This window comes from Bufo gargarizans, chromosome 1 (assembly GCF_014858855.1).
Source record: "Bufo gargarizans isolate SCDJY-AF-19 chromosome 1, ASM1485885v1, whole genome shotgun sequence".
NCBI lineage: Eukaryota > Metazoa > Chordata > Amphibia > Anura > Bufonidae > Bufo > Bufo gargarizans.
Window position 1 is genome coordinate 280,377,573 of NC_058080.1, and position 17,195 is coordinate 280,394,767.

The 17,195-nt window shown below is 40.0% G+C and overlaps 1 protein-coding gene across 3 annotated transcripts in view; it reads right to left on the reverse strand.

Annotated features, from left to right (window-relative positions):
• The window catches only part of ARHGAP24 (Rho GTPase activating protein 24), a 680,670-nt gene that overhangs the window by 197,485 nt on the left and 465,990 nt on the right, over positions 1-17,195 (reverse strand). The window contains exon 1 of one of the 3 annotated variants that reach the window (XM_044304167.1): positions 3,519-4,014. The exons of the other annotated variants lie outside the window; for them this stretch is intronic. The gene's annotated coding sequence lies outside the window, so the exon portion shown is untranslated. Of the gene's footprint in view, positions 1-3,518; positions 4,015-17,195 lie in introns of those variants that run through there. 3 annotated transcript variants of the gene reach the window in all.

Consider the following 17,195-nt stretch of genomic DNA (forward strand, 5'->3'; position numbering starts at 1 on the left):
CTTCCCATCTATTAATATACAGAATGCTTCCCATCTATTAATATACAGAATGCTTCCCATCTATTAATATACAGAATGCTGCCCATCTATTAATATACGGAATGCTTCCAATCTATTAATATACAGAATGCTGCCCATCTATTAATATACAGAATGCTTCCCATCTATTAATATACAGAATGCTTCCCATCTATTAATATACAGAATGCTTCCAATCTATTAATATACAGAATGCTGCCCATCTATTAATATACAGAATGCTTCCAATCTATTAATATACAGAATGCTTCCAATCTATTAATATACAGAATGCTGCCCATCTATTAATATACAGAATGCTTCCAATCTATTAATATACAGAATGCTTCCCATCTATTAATATACAGAATGCTTCCAATCTATTAATATACAGAATGCTGCCCATCTATTAATATACAGAATGCTTCCCATCTATTAATATACAGAATGCTTCCCATCTATTTATATACAGAATGCTTCCCATCTATTTATATACAGAATGCTTCCCATCTAATATACAGAATGCTTCCCATCTATTAATATACAGAATGCTACCAATCTATTAATATACAGAATGCTTCCCATCTATTAATATACAGAATGCTTCCAATCTATTAATATACAGAATGCTTCCCATCTATTAATATACAGAATGCTTCCAATCTATTAATATACATAATGCTGCCCATCTATTAATATACAGAATGCTTCCAATCTAATAATATACAGAATGCTGCCCATCTATTAATATACAGAATGCTTCCCATCTATTAATATACAGAATGCTTCCAATCTATTAATATACAGAATGCTTCCCATCTACTGATATACAGATTGCTTCCAATCTATTAATATACAGAATGCTTCCCATCTATTAATATACAGAATGCTGCCCATCTATTAATATACAGAATGCTTCCCATCTACTGATATGCAGAATGCTTCCCATCTATTAATATACAGAATGCTTCCAATCTATTAATATACAGAATGCTGCCCATCTATTAATATACAGAATGCTTCCCATCTATTAATATACAGAATGCTTCCCATCTATTAATATACAGAATGCTTCCCATCTATTAATATACAGAATGCTTCCCATCTATTAATATACAGAATGCTTCCCAACTATTAATATACAGAATGCTGCCCATCTATTAATATACAGAATGCTTCCCATCTATTGATATACAGAATGCTGCCCATCTACTGATATACAGAATACATCTTGTCTAGTGATATACAGAATACATCTTGTCTACTGATATACAGAATACATCCCGTCTACTGATAGATATTGAATACATCCCATTTATTGATATGCTCAAAGTGTAGCATCAGTAACTTCTGCCCTAAAAGAGGCGTTCTGGAAGCGGATCCAGTGGGAGGACCTCCCATTGTACATTACATACAGTTTCAAGCATGTAAATGATAGTTACTGTATATTGATTTGCTACTGTGCCACCTCTATGTACCGGAGCCATGACTGTGATGGATGCTGCAGTACTTTTACAGTGAGATATATTTATCTCAGTTTCCTAGCAGAAAGACTGAACACAAAGTAATACAATCCAGTACAAAACACATCTGTAACCCAGACCAAGACCCATCTATGTTTCAAATGCCAATTAATATCAACCATTCAATATCTGATTATAATTCCCTAATATTTACTCAATAATATTCTATTACAAAGTGATGCAGAACTTGTAATTGAGGACCTCTGCTGTATCATCCATGCAGCAAGATTATGGTAATGCGTCAGGTCTTTCCTTTGTTTATATGAATATCTAAGTTCTTGCCTCTGATAATAGATGTAGCAGAGCTGAATTTTGACACTTGACTATTTTAGGTTCATATACACTAGTACAGTTTTCAGAGTCAACTGCAGGGGTAGATGGAATTGAACAAAATTCTAAATGGTCCCTTTAGGGCAGTGACGGCTAACCTTGGCACTCCAGCTGTGGTAAAACTACAACTCCCAAGATGCCCCCCTTGCTTGGCTGCTCTCAGAACTCTAAAGAAATAAATGTAGCATGCTGAGAGTCTTAGTTTCACCACAGCTGGAGTACCAAGGTTAGCCATCACTGCTTTAGGGTGGAAAAACGAATGCAGTTTTGAGGCAGTTTCAGGTGGTGTTTGATATGGACTTTTCAGCTAAAGCCAAACAGTGGAATGAGTCAAAGGATTCATCATCCCTTTATATTTTCTATACCTTTTGAAAACTGCATAAAAAAAACTGCACCAGAGACCACCATGAAAATGCATGAGTGATCCCACCCGTAGGGTACAACCAGGCTTCTTGATGCAGTGAATTCAAAAAAGAGGACAAATCGTATGTGTCCTTTATACAGTACTTTCTCTCCTTCTATGATCCACACCTGATTTTGGTTTCCAAAACTGCATCCTGAAACCTGATTCTGTGAACATACCCTTATACTTCTTCCTTTTGGATCCTTTTCTTTCTTTGGTGAAAAAACATCAACTGTTCCAACCCCCCTCAGAAACAAAAAAGTAAACCCTGCATGTATGAAGGCAGCCTGCATCATCTGTACATGGTGATGCCTCCAAGTTCAGATAATGCAGTAGAATTGCTGATAACCCCACAGTGGTATCACATTGAGTCCTACTCCTGCTCACTTCTACTACATCTGGTAGGCTTAACTCTGCTTCATCTGACAAAGAGGATCGTTTCAACTGACATTCAAAGCTGAATTTTTCATTGAGTCATTCTTTTTCTGCTTTGTAATATCTCGTTGATTTAAAGACAACGCATGAGGCTTCTCTGCAGTGCTACGGGAAGACGTTGTGATATGTGTGTATGTGCGCTATATTTCTTAGTATACACACAATATATTTCTTCGTCTAAACACAGTATATTTCAAAATCAGTCAAGTCAACCAATGCCTTTCCTTGCAGGGAACTAGAGAACAGAGAAACTTCCTGAGAACCACCACGAATATAGACTTAGGATTAGTCAAATAGCAACAAGCTTTCTACATTGATGATTAAAGAGCAGTGATTTCTATAGAATGACTGCAGTGGTCTTTAAAGTTCACTCAGAACAACATTTTTTCCACCCACGTGCCACCCAGAGCTCTATTGATTTACATTGCTTCACCCACAGAACATTTTATATAGCAAATACCAGCTGTCAGACAACATGACAAGTTTCCAGGGACACAAAGTATCTTGAAGACAGTTGTTACTGGGTAACATGGTATCATGAAAACATCTCTCTATGAGAAAACATGATAGACATGGTATAACATTTCATATGTTGAGCAGCATAGAACACGTCTCTACATAGAGAACCAGAACATATGATGAGACATGGTCATACAGTACGTGCACTGTTCCAGTTCTGGGAAGCTTGTTGAATTCCAGACGCAGAGTAATTAGCCATGGGGGGTTCTGTATATAGCACAACTCCATGCAACGAGATGAGAATGAAGCCAGACAAGCTTTGGCTACAGAAGCTGGCAGACAAAACTCACCAGTGCTGACGCTTTCACAAGCCCAGTAGACACTTCCCGTACAGTCGACGTTGCTGCTTTGATAAGCTCGCTACTAGAGAGCCTTGCATCTGTTCCCTGTGCGATTGCTCACTGCAGTTTCTCCCATTACTCCATCACCCAGGAATGGCTCTGACACATCCTCTCACCAGCACCGCCGCCTTTCCAGGCTCAGGTACGAGGTGTCGTCGCTTTACCAAGGTCACATGTAGAAGAAAATGAAGCAGGATGTAAAGAGAATGAGAAAGTCAGCAGCATGGGAAGAGACGAGAGAGGAATGCTTCCCTACAGCAACTGCTTATTTCCAAACACGGTGATATGCTGAGTGCAATTTAAAGCTCCAGGAAGTGGAGGTTACAAGGGGAATGGGATTGGATAATAAAAACAGGACTGTGTCCATCCAGAACATCTCCACAAAGTGTCGCCTTCCAATTCTAGAAGACTTCTAATCGAGTTCATAGGTCAGGAGTTGTGTGTTTCATTACAGAAGCAGCAAGATTAGTAAAGACATGGAAATGACTTCAGGATTTCTCCTTTGATTTCTTTTCTTTTTTTAACTTCACATGAATAAGACTGAGCAGTTTCCAAGCTGGGCAGGAAATTCCTGGACAAATGTCTGAACAATACCTTCAGACGTTTCTGTCACCAAATCTAAGTCTTTAGATGTGCACAGAGCAACACTAATGCCATATTTACTTTAAAGCAAGGACTGTCAAGATACGGTATAATATATTTATATTAACGGGTTTGTCTCATCTGATACATTGGTGGAATATCACTAGGATAAGTCACCAGTAATGTATAGGTACAGGTCCCACCTCTGGGATACACACCTATCTCCAGAACAGAATCCCCAAAGTGACTGCATGGCCTCCCTCCATTCCTTTCCATGGGACTGCTGAAAATAGCCGAGCGCTGGCTTAGTCATCTTCGGCAGTCCTATAAGAAGGGTAAGAAGCAGTGGTCGAACTTGCATGGTGACCACCAGCTATTTTTGGAGCTCCTATAGAAATAAATGGAGAGAACACTGCACATGTGCAGTGTGCTCTCCTTCACTTTTGGGATCCCATTTTAGAGATAGGTGAGGGTCTCAGATGTGGGACCTACAACTATCTGACTCTGATAGCATATCCTAGTGATATGCCACCAAAATCCCAGATAAAACAACCTCCTTAATCAATTAACAACGATGTTACTTGATATCACAAAAAGTTAAGTGTGGGAAAACTGAGCACTTAACAGTTTACTCTGGACAAAACATTCAGCAAAATCATCTACAGGCTATAGGTTGGTTTAAAAAAAAATAATAAGTCTAACAGGAAAATGGTGTATGTGTTGTGCCACCCAGTATAGTAGAACCTAAAAGCAGCAATCCACTTTGTACGAAAAAATTATGACTAAAGAATAAGAAATTGAGTTCTTTACCTTATACCTGCCACAAGGATGGATGCACCTTCCAGCAGCGAATTGAATCCCTACAGTATTCTTGGATTGTAACAGTAGAAAATGTACTTTAGTAAGAGGTGGATGTTGGCAACAGGAGGTCAGTAGAGGAACCAAGTGCAAAGAGAATGATAAACTCCAGGGTCAGAACTGTAGAACCAGAGGTAGATTTACATCAATCCAAAGGAACAAAGTAATAAGCAGGTCTGAGTCCAAAGGTCAGCGATGAGAAACAGCTTGCTTACATAGATAGAGACTAAACCTAAAATCAGGCTAAGGCTCCATTCAACCTGCCATCCATGACATCATCTTCAGGCACTGGCTGCTTTAGCACCCTGGCATTGCACTGCATTAATTCCAGACGAGAGTCTGGTATGGGCCAGAGATGTAGAAGAGCTTGCTAAAACCTGGGCAATTGGGTAAATTATACGTAGGATAATAGGTAATGATAGGGAGTCAAAGAAAATGGTGTAGAGAACCCATATGGAGGAACTCAGGAAATATTACATGAATATAACTAGAGATTAAATTACCTTTTTGTCCACCCCTACCAGAGAGATAAGAAAGGCTGCCAAACAATATATAGTCAATGAGTTCCGCTGGTGCACGGCTGTGTCCATCCGACTATGCTGGATTCAGTTAACTCCAGCAGGCTGTTCCTCTGCCAGAACAGACTGCCAGATCAGTTAAACACAGATGCAAATTATCTCTTAGCAGCACTCTTGAAATGGGCATTACTAAGAAAAACCCATGTTCACTGTTCAGCACAGCGCAGTACTGAACAGTAAAGATGCCAGACTCATTGATTCTACCCTCACTTTCTCCCTCAAATATCTCTCTGTATCTCTCTCTCTCTCTCTGTAGATGTAGTCCGTCCTGTCTACTTGCCAATTGTATGCTTTCAGTGGTGAGCGCTGGCAGTGTATGATCGTTCTGTATCCCCAGAGTGTTTTTCTACATCTTGAATGGAGTCCACCTATTGGTAAGTTCAGTTGACTACACATGATTTGGAAAGACACATCTCCTAGCTATATAAGGTCTCACAGCTGACAATGCATGTCAGAACCAAAAACCAAGTCATGAGGAGAAAAGAACTGCCTGTAGAGCCCAAAGACAGGATTATATGGAGGCACAGATCTGGAAAAGGGTGTAAAAAATGTCTGTTGCACTGAAAGTTTCCAAGACCGCAGTGTCCTCCATCATTCTCCAATGGAAGAACCAGGACTCTTCCTAGAGCTGGCTGCACAACCAAACCATGTAATTGAGCCAGAAAAGCCTTGGTAAGAGAGATGACCAAGAACCCAATGGTTACTCTGGCTGAGCTCCAAAGATCCTGTATGCATATGGGAGAAACTTTCAGAAGGTCAACTATTACTGCAGCACTCCACTAATCTCGGCTTTATGGCAGAGTGGCCAGAAAGTAGCCTTTGCTCAGTAAAAGACACATGAAAGCCCATCTGGAGCTTGCAAAAAAAATCACCTGAAGGACTCTCAGATTGTGAGAAACAATATTCTCTGGACTGATGAAACCAAGATTAATATTTTTGGCCTCAACTCTAAGTGTAATATTTGGATGAAATGAAGCATTGCTCAATACCATTCTTACAGTGAATCATGGTGGCGGCAGCATCATATTGGGGGTGGTGGTTGTTTTTCAGCATCTGGGACCGGAGACTGGTCATGGTTGAGGAAAAAAATGAATGGAGCAAAGTATAGATATATTTTTATTAAATACCTGATCCAGAGTGCTCAGGACATCAGACTTAGCCAAAGTTTTACCTTCTAACAAGACAATGACCCTAAGCACACAGTCAAGACAACACAGGAGTGGTTTAGGAACAACTCTGTGAATGTCCTTGAGGGGCCCAGCCAGAGCCCTGATTTGAACCCAATAAAATATCTTCAGAGAGACCTGAAAATGGCTGTCTACCAATGGTCTCCATCCAACCTGAATGAGCTTGAGAGGATCTGCCGAGAACAATGGCAGAACCTACCCAAGTCCAAATGTGGGATCATGTAGACTGGAGGCTGTAATCACTGCCAAAAGTACTTCAATTAAGTCCTGAGCAAAGGGCCTGCATACTTACAGTCAATGCAAGATTTTAGTTGTTCCTTTTTAATAAATTAGCAAAGATTTCTAACATCCTGTTTTCACTTGTCATTAAAGAGGATTGAGTGCAGAATGATAAATGATGGGAAAAATTTGATTTGCGAAATAAAAGGCTGCAACAACATAAAATGTGAAAAATATGAGAGGGTCTGACTTTCTGAATGCACTATATATATATATATATATATATATATATATTATGTGTGGTCAGGTTTAGCAAAATATATGATGGCGGCAGTGAGTTCAGAAGCAGTGACCCCCGCATCTTCACAGTTCAGCACTGCACTTTCCTTAGCAGAATTTAGAAATTCCCTTAATAAAGTATGTTTCGAAAACAATCCTTGTCACTTCCCCTCAGGGCCGGTGCAAGGATTTTTGCCAACACAAGCGAAGCTACATTTTGGCACCCCCCACGCTTCTCCTCTCTGTGGTCCTGGTATCTTCTCTCTGCTTCAGACAATGGCTGGTTTAAAGGACCATATTTTTCGGCCTCTAAGACAAACCTAGGTTTTAGAGGAGGATAATAAGAAAAAAATATTTTCCATTACATCTCAGGTCAGACCAGCAATCAGACCCCCAATGTTAATCAGACCTCAGATCAGAACCCCATGTCAGACATCATCCCCCAGCCATCAGCCCCCCATGTCACATTTCTCCCCCTCCATGTCACATTTTTCCGCCCTCCCCCAGGGTGCGCCCTAAGGCGGCCGCTTGGTCTGCCTTATAGTAGCACCGGCCCTGCTTCCCCTACACATTCCAAAAACATTGAAATAACAAGTGATCAGGCAAGATGGCTAACCCCAAAATCATGTCCAGGAAAATAATAACTCTACAATTACAAAACAGAAACAGATTAGAGAATAGAATACATTTCAGCTTCTAGATTTAAAGGGAACCTGTCACCGGGATTTTGGGTATAGAGCTGAGGACATGGGTTGCTAGATGGCTGCTAGCACATCCGCAATACCCAGTCCCCATAGCTCTGTGTGCTTTTATTGTGTCAAAAAAACAATTTGATACATATGCAAATTAACCTAGCAACATCCCTAGCAACCAATAGGAAAGTTGCCTACCCCTTTACTATATAAGAAACTCCCCAGCAGCCATTTTCTGCAGTTTTTTTGCAGTTCTGAGAGAGAGAGAGCAGTGACATTGCTGTGCTCTGTGCTTGCATCTGGATCCTATTCCTTATCCAATTACATTAGATAGTTAGATCATATATATAATACAGATAGTTAGTGGGAGATAGTCAGTGTAGGTTAGATAGTGATATAGTGCAGCTGATAGGTTCCAGTGCAGGGTGTTAGGTAGTGTGATAGGGATTACTGTTTCTCTGCTGTCCATACATACATGCTACAGACATAGGGCTGGGATGTCACAACAATACTTAGTGCGCCAATCAGTAATATCTACTCAGACCTGATAAAATGTGAAGTTGTATGTATTGGGCAAAAAATATGTGCATCATTATTTTCGCATATGCAAATGCGAAAATAATGACTGGAGATCATGAATTCTAGAATTTGCTAATGTATTGAGAATATTATGAGAAAAATGTATGAAATATCGTGAAAACGAATATTGCCTATGCAGCTCAACACTATTCATAACTTCTAGTAGCAATAATAAAGGAATGGCACAACATAGAGCCATAAGAATAGATGCTCCAGAACTGTTATTACATGGGGAATGCATGAAGCTATTAAACCAGGAGTCAGGAGTGGTGAAAGGTCTTCTAAAATATATATGTGACCTTTAGGGTCAGCTCAGAGGTACAGAAGAGAACACCAGACTTGGCATCACATGAGACTATCAAAGCAGGGGAAGCCCTAACAATACAATATCCTCCTTTCCTGCAAGCAGCAAGACTGGTGAGGAAATGTTTTATGTAGCAGGATAATGAATTTTGACATGGTGAACATACACGTCTATATACAGCATGTGGTTATAGTATTATAAAATCATCCAGAACCAGTGATCTCTTTTAACATAGCAAAGGAAATATAGCAATTTTATAGTATCTAACGGGGCTCATACAGTGAAGAACCAGCAATACGTGATGGGAGGGACGTTCACAGCAGGGAATCTGGAAATACGCCATGGAGCATCTCTTCGCGATCCGCCCTGTTGCTTTTGTTTACACTTAATTTAAGATCTCATTTATTGAGTTGGAAATAATTGTCGGGGGAGGTCTGACGTGAACTGACTGAACAAATCCCGTGCTGTCTAACTTCTGCATTTCATCAGATTTTATCATATTTGCGTGGTCTGATATACAAAGTAACATACACTTTCAACTAGTGCTGATTAATGAAGATAATGGGGCACGTTTATTAAAACCAGCATTTTAGATGGCCTCAACATAATTCAGCTTCTGAACTGTATTGCATTTAGACCTTTTTCTACGCCTGAAACAGGCATAGAAAATAGTAAATCATATAAAAAATTGTGCCGGGCTATTCCATTTTGTAATGCAAAGTACATATTTACAGCTGTTCATCCCATTCGAGTGACTTGGAAAAGAAGCTGTAATGTAGACGCCATGTGAGTAGACAGTGGCTCACACGAACACCATAGTCCCTTCAAATAGCTGATTGGTGGAGGTGCTGGAGACCCCTATCCATCTTATATTCATGACCTACCCTGAAGAATATTTCAATCTATACATTCATTTATTGGCACATTAGGGTACGGCCTCATGTTCAGGTTTCTGGATGCAGGTTTGGAAGCCAAAATCAGGAGTGGATCATGTGTATTAAGGACATATATGACTTCTCCTCTTCTTTGAATTCACTCCTCGTTGTTGGCTTCCGAAAACCTGGCTGCATGGCTGTACCCTTACACTTTTCTTTTTTATTCATGTTGTTGAAGCACTTGCACTTTATTTATGGCCTTCCTTGTCCCAGTTTAGTCCAGGTAACATAAAAAGTCCTACGAGAGGGATACAAATTGCATGTTATTTGGTCTCATTGTTATAGTGACCTTATTGTTGGGGGGTTGTCAGTGCAGTGTGGAGGATTCATGATTTTTAAAGCATCACGCTCTGTGCATGGTTTATGTTTTAATTGTTTTAATCTGCCTGTTTTTATGTGGCTTTGGGTCAGAATAATGATTTAATAAAATGTGTATACATTTAGTATATTTTGGTATGCGTCCTTGTTAAATGTGTTTTTTTTTTTTTTTATCTCGTTTGTTCCTATTGGGGTATAAAATGCTATTAGCACTTTCCTAACATAAAAAGTGACTATGCTGGTATCTACTAGAGTGCAGTTTAAGCATACCTTTGCCTGTCAGTAGAAAGCATTACAAGCAGGGGTGCACCACCAATGAGGCTAGGTAAGGCGATCGCCTCAGGCAGCACCAGGTAGGAGCAAGAGGGGGCCAGTGGAAGGGCCATGAGCAATGATCGATTTTATTGTGGCAAAGGGGTTAGGTTAAGAAATTGGCATGAAAGGGGGGGGGGGTGCCGTTTCAGTTTCCGTCTCAGGCAGTACAAAGGCTAGGTGCACCCCTGAAGACAAGCTCATTGGAGGACCACCAACCTAAAGGAGTTCCTGATTAATGTTTATAATGGAAATTATTCGCTTTAAAGAAAATTACCTATTGTTTAACTTATTTTAAAACATTTTGATGATGATATTTTTAATTTTCCATGTCAATATCTATATTTCAACAAAAAACATAAAATCCTGGCCACTAAGCCTAATAATAGGTGCCACTTCTTGGTCTGTACCGATCACTTTATTTCAGTTACCTGCTTATCTGTCATTCTAAACCTGCCTGTAATGATATCACCTCTGTGTATAGATAAGACAGGATCCACCATTCACAGTAGGTGTCAGAGCTTATCTATTCTTTCCTTTCCAATGAACTCTTCACCGGTCACACAGCATGCCTAAAAGACTCTCTCATAGAAGTCAATGAGGTCCCCTCCTGATCATTGTGTCTTTGGACCATGGGGCTGCCATAAAGAAATTTTCATAATGCTTTCTAAATGCAGGTAAAGCGGTTATTCAATTTCTGAAACAGCCCTCCCATGTGCCGGGCTGCTCCTGGTCACCGCACCACCGATGCTCCCCCCATAACCTGATGTTTTCATCTGTGTACAGGGAGAAGCAGCAGCGGTGGTGCGGGGACCAGGAGCAGCGCGGGGAGAAGGGGTAAGTATATTATCTGTGAGGGGCACAGGGGGGGGGCTGTGTGAGAAATTGGATAACCCCTTTAAGAACAGCTCAGGCAAGATGTCCGCCCACTAATCATGTTCAGGAAGCAGCATCAATAAATCTGCAATCAGAAAGTAAAAATATTAGAAAAGAAAAGGTTTTACATTTTTGGTGACACTTCTGTAAATCTCAAAAACAGAATGCTGCCACGCGGCGTTACAAAATATTTCCGCTTTGTATTTGCTTTGTTATATATCTATGAATCATAAAAAACTTGTATCAAAGAGAGGATGTGAATGCAGGTAAAATGACTGGAGATGCCAGTTCTTCTAATGAAAAGCCTGGAAGTGACAGAAGGGACATTTGTAAGACAGGATATTTTCTTCTTGCTCAATGGCAGGAAATGTTTCATTGTAAAGTGTGGTTTTCTTTTATGACTTTCATTCCATGCAACTAGTGGTCTTTAATTGTTGTGCTTAGCACATGTTAAAACTGGACCCCTGGAGCCACAGATAAGTATCTCCAGTGGTTCACACTGCAGGTTAGTTATTACGCTGAAAAACATTTTCAAGTGGCTTTTTTATTTTCCTGCTAAGGTAACAGACAGGTTTTATGTGATTTTTTATATATTTTGTTATTTTCTACTACTTGACGTATTTCATAGATAAACTATGGTGAAATTGGTTGTACATTTTCCATTTTGCTGATCCAGTTTTTCACCTTATCTTCTGACATTGAGATGTCGGGATATGTCACTGGTGTTAATGGGGCCCAAGAAGCCCATTCCCAGAAGGAGCAGTCAATACTAGTGTTTGGTATTACACATTACGTCAGAGATTTCCATAGCCTTGGAATATCTTGCACATTGCTTATGTCTTATGGAAATCTTCATTCAGTATCTAAGTGGTTTGGATTCATTACAATGATGTAAAGTCTCCATCCCCATAGTATAGCATAAAGCCCCAGGGCCCCCCATTTACTATTAGAATATTTATGTCTTTTTATTTGGTGTAAGGGCCTTTGTGCTCCCTTAGGCTCAACCACAGGTGTAATTGTTACATATGCAACCCATATAGGTATACCCCCTCATGTACACTTCTAGGATGTCTCCAAATCAAAAGCCACTTTAAAGAGGACTTGTCACCTCTCCTACCATATCTGTTTTAGTCATTAATTGTATATCCCATAAAATAACATTTCTGGAGCATCTTTTGCTTATTTTGTGCCATTCATCTGTTATTCCTACTATAAATGTATAAATAACACAACTGGGTGTTAACACTACGCTTGTCAAAGGGGTGTGTCCCTGCACAGTCTGCCACTACCAGCACTGATTGGGTAGTGTAAGGATGCACATCCCCAACTGGTAATACCAGTTGCCAATTTAAACACAAATGGGGTCATTTATCAAACTGGTGTAAAGCAGAACTGGCTTAGTTGCCCATGGCAGCCAATCAGATTCCACCTTTCATTTTCCAAAGGAGCTGTCAAAACTGAAAGGTGGAATCTGATTGGTTGCTATGGGTAACTAAGCCTGTTCTACTTTACACCAGTTTGATAAATGACCCCAAACGTCTATGCAAAATAATAGAACTGTACAACACAGAGTCATAAGGAAAGATGCTTCAGGGGAATACAATTATTTACTGAAACAGACACGTCAGGAGAGGTAACAGGTCCTCTTTAAACATATGTTCTAATATTAGTAGAGGTAAATGCATTAGTTAGCACGTCTCTCCACAACTTCTCACATATTTATGGTAGGATTAGTTTTATATATTTTTCCTATTGGAGCTTCTCATCTTAGCAGAGTAAGCAGTAGTCAGAGACATACGATAAGGTAGATTTACAGAATGAAATGAACAGTGGGCAATAAAAAAAAATACCATAAGTCATGATCCTTATACTTATTTTACATTGATTCTACATTTTTCATGCCGTTTCCTACAGCTGCTACAGACTGCCATGATAATAATATTAGATTTATGTAATAATCTATAAATGGCTGCATAAGTGAACACCTGCTGAAATAGTGATCTGACTTTCATGCACAACTGTTCCATGGAAAATTTTTATGTGAGGTCTCAGACAAATGCATGGTATATATTGTACATATTAAAAGGCTAAGATCTAGTGTATGACACATAAGAAAAAAGATGGATAGATAGGGAGCTAGATACTGTAGATGGATAGAGAGATAGATAGATAGATAGATAGATAGATAGATAGATAGATAGATAGATAGATAATTAGACTGAAAGATAGATAACTAGATAGATGGATAGATAGATACTAGATAGATACAATAGATAGATAAATAGATAGATACGAGACAGATAGATACAGTGGGGCAAAAAAGTATTTAGGTAGCCACCAATTGTGCAAGTTCTCCCACTTAAAAATATGAGAGAGGCCTATAATTTTCATCATAGGTACACTTCAACTATGAGAGACAGTATGGGGGGAAAAGAATACAGGAAATCACATTGTAGGATTTCTAATGAATAAATTGGTAAATTCCTCGGTAAAATAAGTATTTTGTCACCTACAAACAAGCAAGATTTCTGGCTCTCCCAGACCTGTAACTTCTTCTTTAAGAGGCTCTTCTGTCCTCCACTCATTACCTGTATTAATGGCACCTGTTTGAACTTGTTATCAGTATAATAGACACCTGTCCACAACCTCAAACAGTCACACTCCAAACGCCACAATGGCCACGACCAAAGAGCTGTCGAAGGACACCAGAAACAAAATTGTAGACCTGCACCAGGCTGGGAAGACTGAATCTGCGTGAAGAAATCAACTGTGGGAGCAATTATTAGAAAATGGAAGACATACAAGACCACTGATAATCTCCCTCGATCTGGGGCTCCATGCAAGATGTCACCCCGTGGGGTCAAAATGATCACAAGAATGGTGACAAAAATCCCAGAACCACACGGGGGGACCTAGTGAATGACCTGCAGAGAGCTGGGACCAAAGTAACAAAGGCTACCATCAATAACACACTACGCCGCCAGGGACTCAAATCCTGCAGTGCCAGACGTGTCCCCCTGCTTAAGATAGTACATGTCCGGACCCATCTGAAGTATAACTTTTTGGTAAAAACTCAACTCGTTGTGTTTGGAGGAGAAAGAATGCTGAGTTGCATCCAAAGAACACCATACCTACTGTGAAGCATGAGGGTGGAAACATCATGTTTTGGGGCTATTTTTCTGCAAAGGGACAAGGATAACTGATTTGTGTAAAGGTAATGAATGGGGCCATGTATCGTGAGATTTTGAGTGAAAACCTCCTTCCATCAGCAAGAGCATTAAGATGAAACGTGGCTGGGTCTTTCAGCATGACGATGATCCCAAACACACCACCCGGGCAACGAAGGAGTGGCTTCGTAAGAGTAAGAAGCATTTCAAGGTCCTGGAGTGGGCTAGCCAGTCTCCAGATCTCAACCCCATAGAAAACCTTTGGAGGGAGTTGAAAGTCCGTGTTGCCCAGCGTCAGCCCCAGAACATCACTGCTCTAGAGGAGATCTGCATGGAGGACTGGGCCAAAATACCAGCAACGTTTGACCTCTGTCATTGCCAACAAAGGGTATATAACAAAGTATTGAGATGAACTTTTGTTATTGACCAAATACTCATTTTTCACCATAATTTGCAAATAAATTATTTAAAAATCAAACAATTTGATCTTCTGGATTTTTTTTTTCTCATTATGTATCTCATAGTTGAGGTATACTTATGATGAAAATTACAGGCCTCTCTCATCTATTTAAGTGGGAGAACTTGCACAATTGGTGTCTGACTAAATACTTCTTTGCTTCACTGTAGATGATAGATAGATAATATACAGAAGATAGTTGATAGATAGATAGATAGATAGATAGATAGATAGATAGAGTAGATAGATAGATAATATACAGAAGATAGATAGATAGACAGACAGACAGACAGACAGATAGATAGATAGATAGATAGATAGATACAGTAGATAGATAGATAATATACAGAAGATAGATGATAGATAGATACAGTAGATAGATAATATGCATAAGATAGATGATAGATGGCTAGATACAGTAGATAGATACAGTAGATAGATAATATACATAAGATAGATGATAGATAAATAGATACAGTAGATAGATAATATACAGAAGATAGATGATAGATGGCTAGATACAGTAGATAGATACAGTAGATAGATAATATACAGAAGATAGATGATAGATAGATAGATAGATAGATAGATAGATAGATACAGTAGATAGATAATATATAGAAGATAGATGGCTAGATACAGTAGATAGATACAGTAGATAGATAATATACAGAAGATAGATGATAGATACAGGGGCATAGCTATAGGGAGTGCAGAGGTAGCTGTCGCTACCGGACCTAGGAGCCTGAGGGGCCCAAAGACCCTTGTGCCACATTAGACACTGGCATTATAGAAAGTGCATATTGGTCAATTTACACCTCTGGCTGGAGGGAAGGGGTTAGGTTAAGAATTTGGCATGAGGGGATGCCCTTTCAATGTTTGCCTCAGGCAACAGGAAGGCTACGTGCTCACCTTCCCCTTGCCAACAAGCACTGAGGGACGGGGGCCCAAGCTGAACTCTTGCACCAGGGCCCATGAGCTTTTAGCTACACCCCTGGATAGATAGATACAGTAGATAGATAATATACAGAAGATAGATGATAGATGGATAGATACAGTAGATAGATACAGTAGATAGATAATATATAGAAGATAGATGATAGATGGATAGATACAGTAGATAGATACAGTAGATAGATACAGTAGATAGATAATATACAGAAGATAGATGATAGATACAGTAGATAGATACAGTAGATAGATACAGTAGATAGATACAGTAGATAGATAATATACAGAAGATAGATGATAGATACAGTAGATAGATAATATACAGAAGATATATGATAGATAGATAGATAGATAGATAGATAGATAGATAGATAGATAAATAGATGTGAAAGGAAATTCCACGGCACTTCCCCCAAAAAAGTAAACTTGTGTTTATTTCACCAGATGCACCTTTCATATTTATTGTTGGCGGGGGGATCGCTGTCGCAGCCGCTGGCACTCCGTCTCTTTACTATTGTTTGCTGTGCTGCCCAGCGGATTTGTTTTGATGGATAGATGGATAGGTAGATAGATAGGTAGGTAGATAGATAGATAGGAGATAGATAGATAGATCGATAGATAGATAGATAGATAGGAGATAGATAGATAGATAGATAGGAGATAAATGGATAGATAGATAGGAGATAGATAGATAGCCCCAATCCTCCTGTATGGCAGCGAAGTCTGGGGCCCAGACACATACCCAGACTGGGTAAAGTGGGACTCTGGGCCAACAGAACTATTCCACCTAGAACTCTGCAAACACTTTCTCCAGGTCCACAGGGGCACCTCAAACAGCGCCTATCGAGCAGAACTGGGCAGATTCCCACTCTACTTTGCTGTACAGAAGAGGGCGCTATCATTCAGATCCCATCTACATAGCAGCAGTCCCAGCTCCTACCATCACAAAGCCTTGCTACACCAAGAAGCCCCAGAAAAATAAAGCACCCTGCAACAAGTCACCCAAACCCAGCCTGCCCAAGCCACCAACCAATATAGCCTGACAAAGGGCGAAATCCAGAGGACGATACACAAGTACAAAGAGGAGTATATTAGCGCCTGGAAAAACGACATAAGAACATCCCAGAAGCTGACAGTATACCAGAGCCTGCAGAGGGAGTACAAACTGGCCCCATATCTGGAGAAACTCCCCAATCCAAAAGACCGACAGATCCTGAGCTGGTACAGACTGAGCGCCCACAGCCTGCTCATTGAATCCGGGCGTCATCGACAGAGGTACATGCCCAGGGAGAGCAGACTGTGCCAGCAGTGCGACCAGGCGACCGTGGAGGA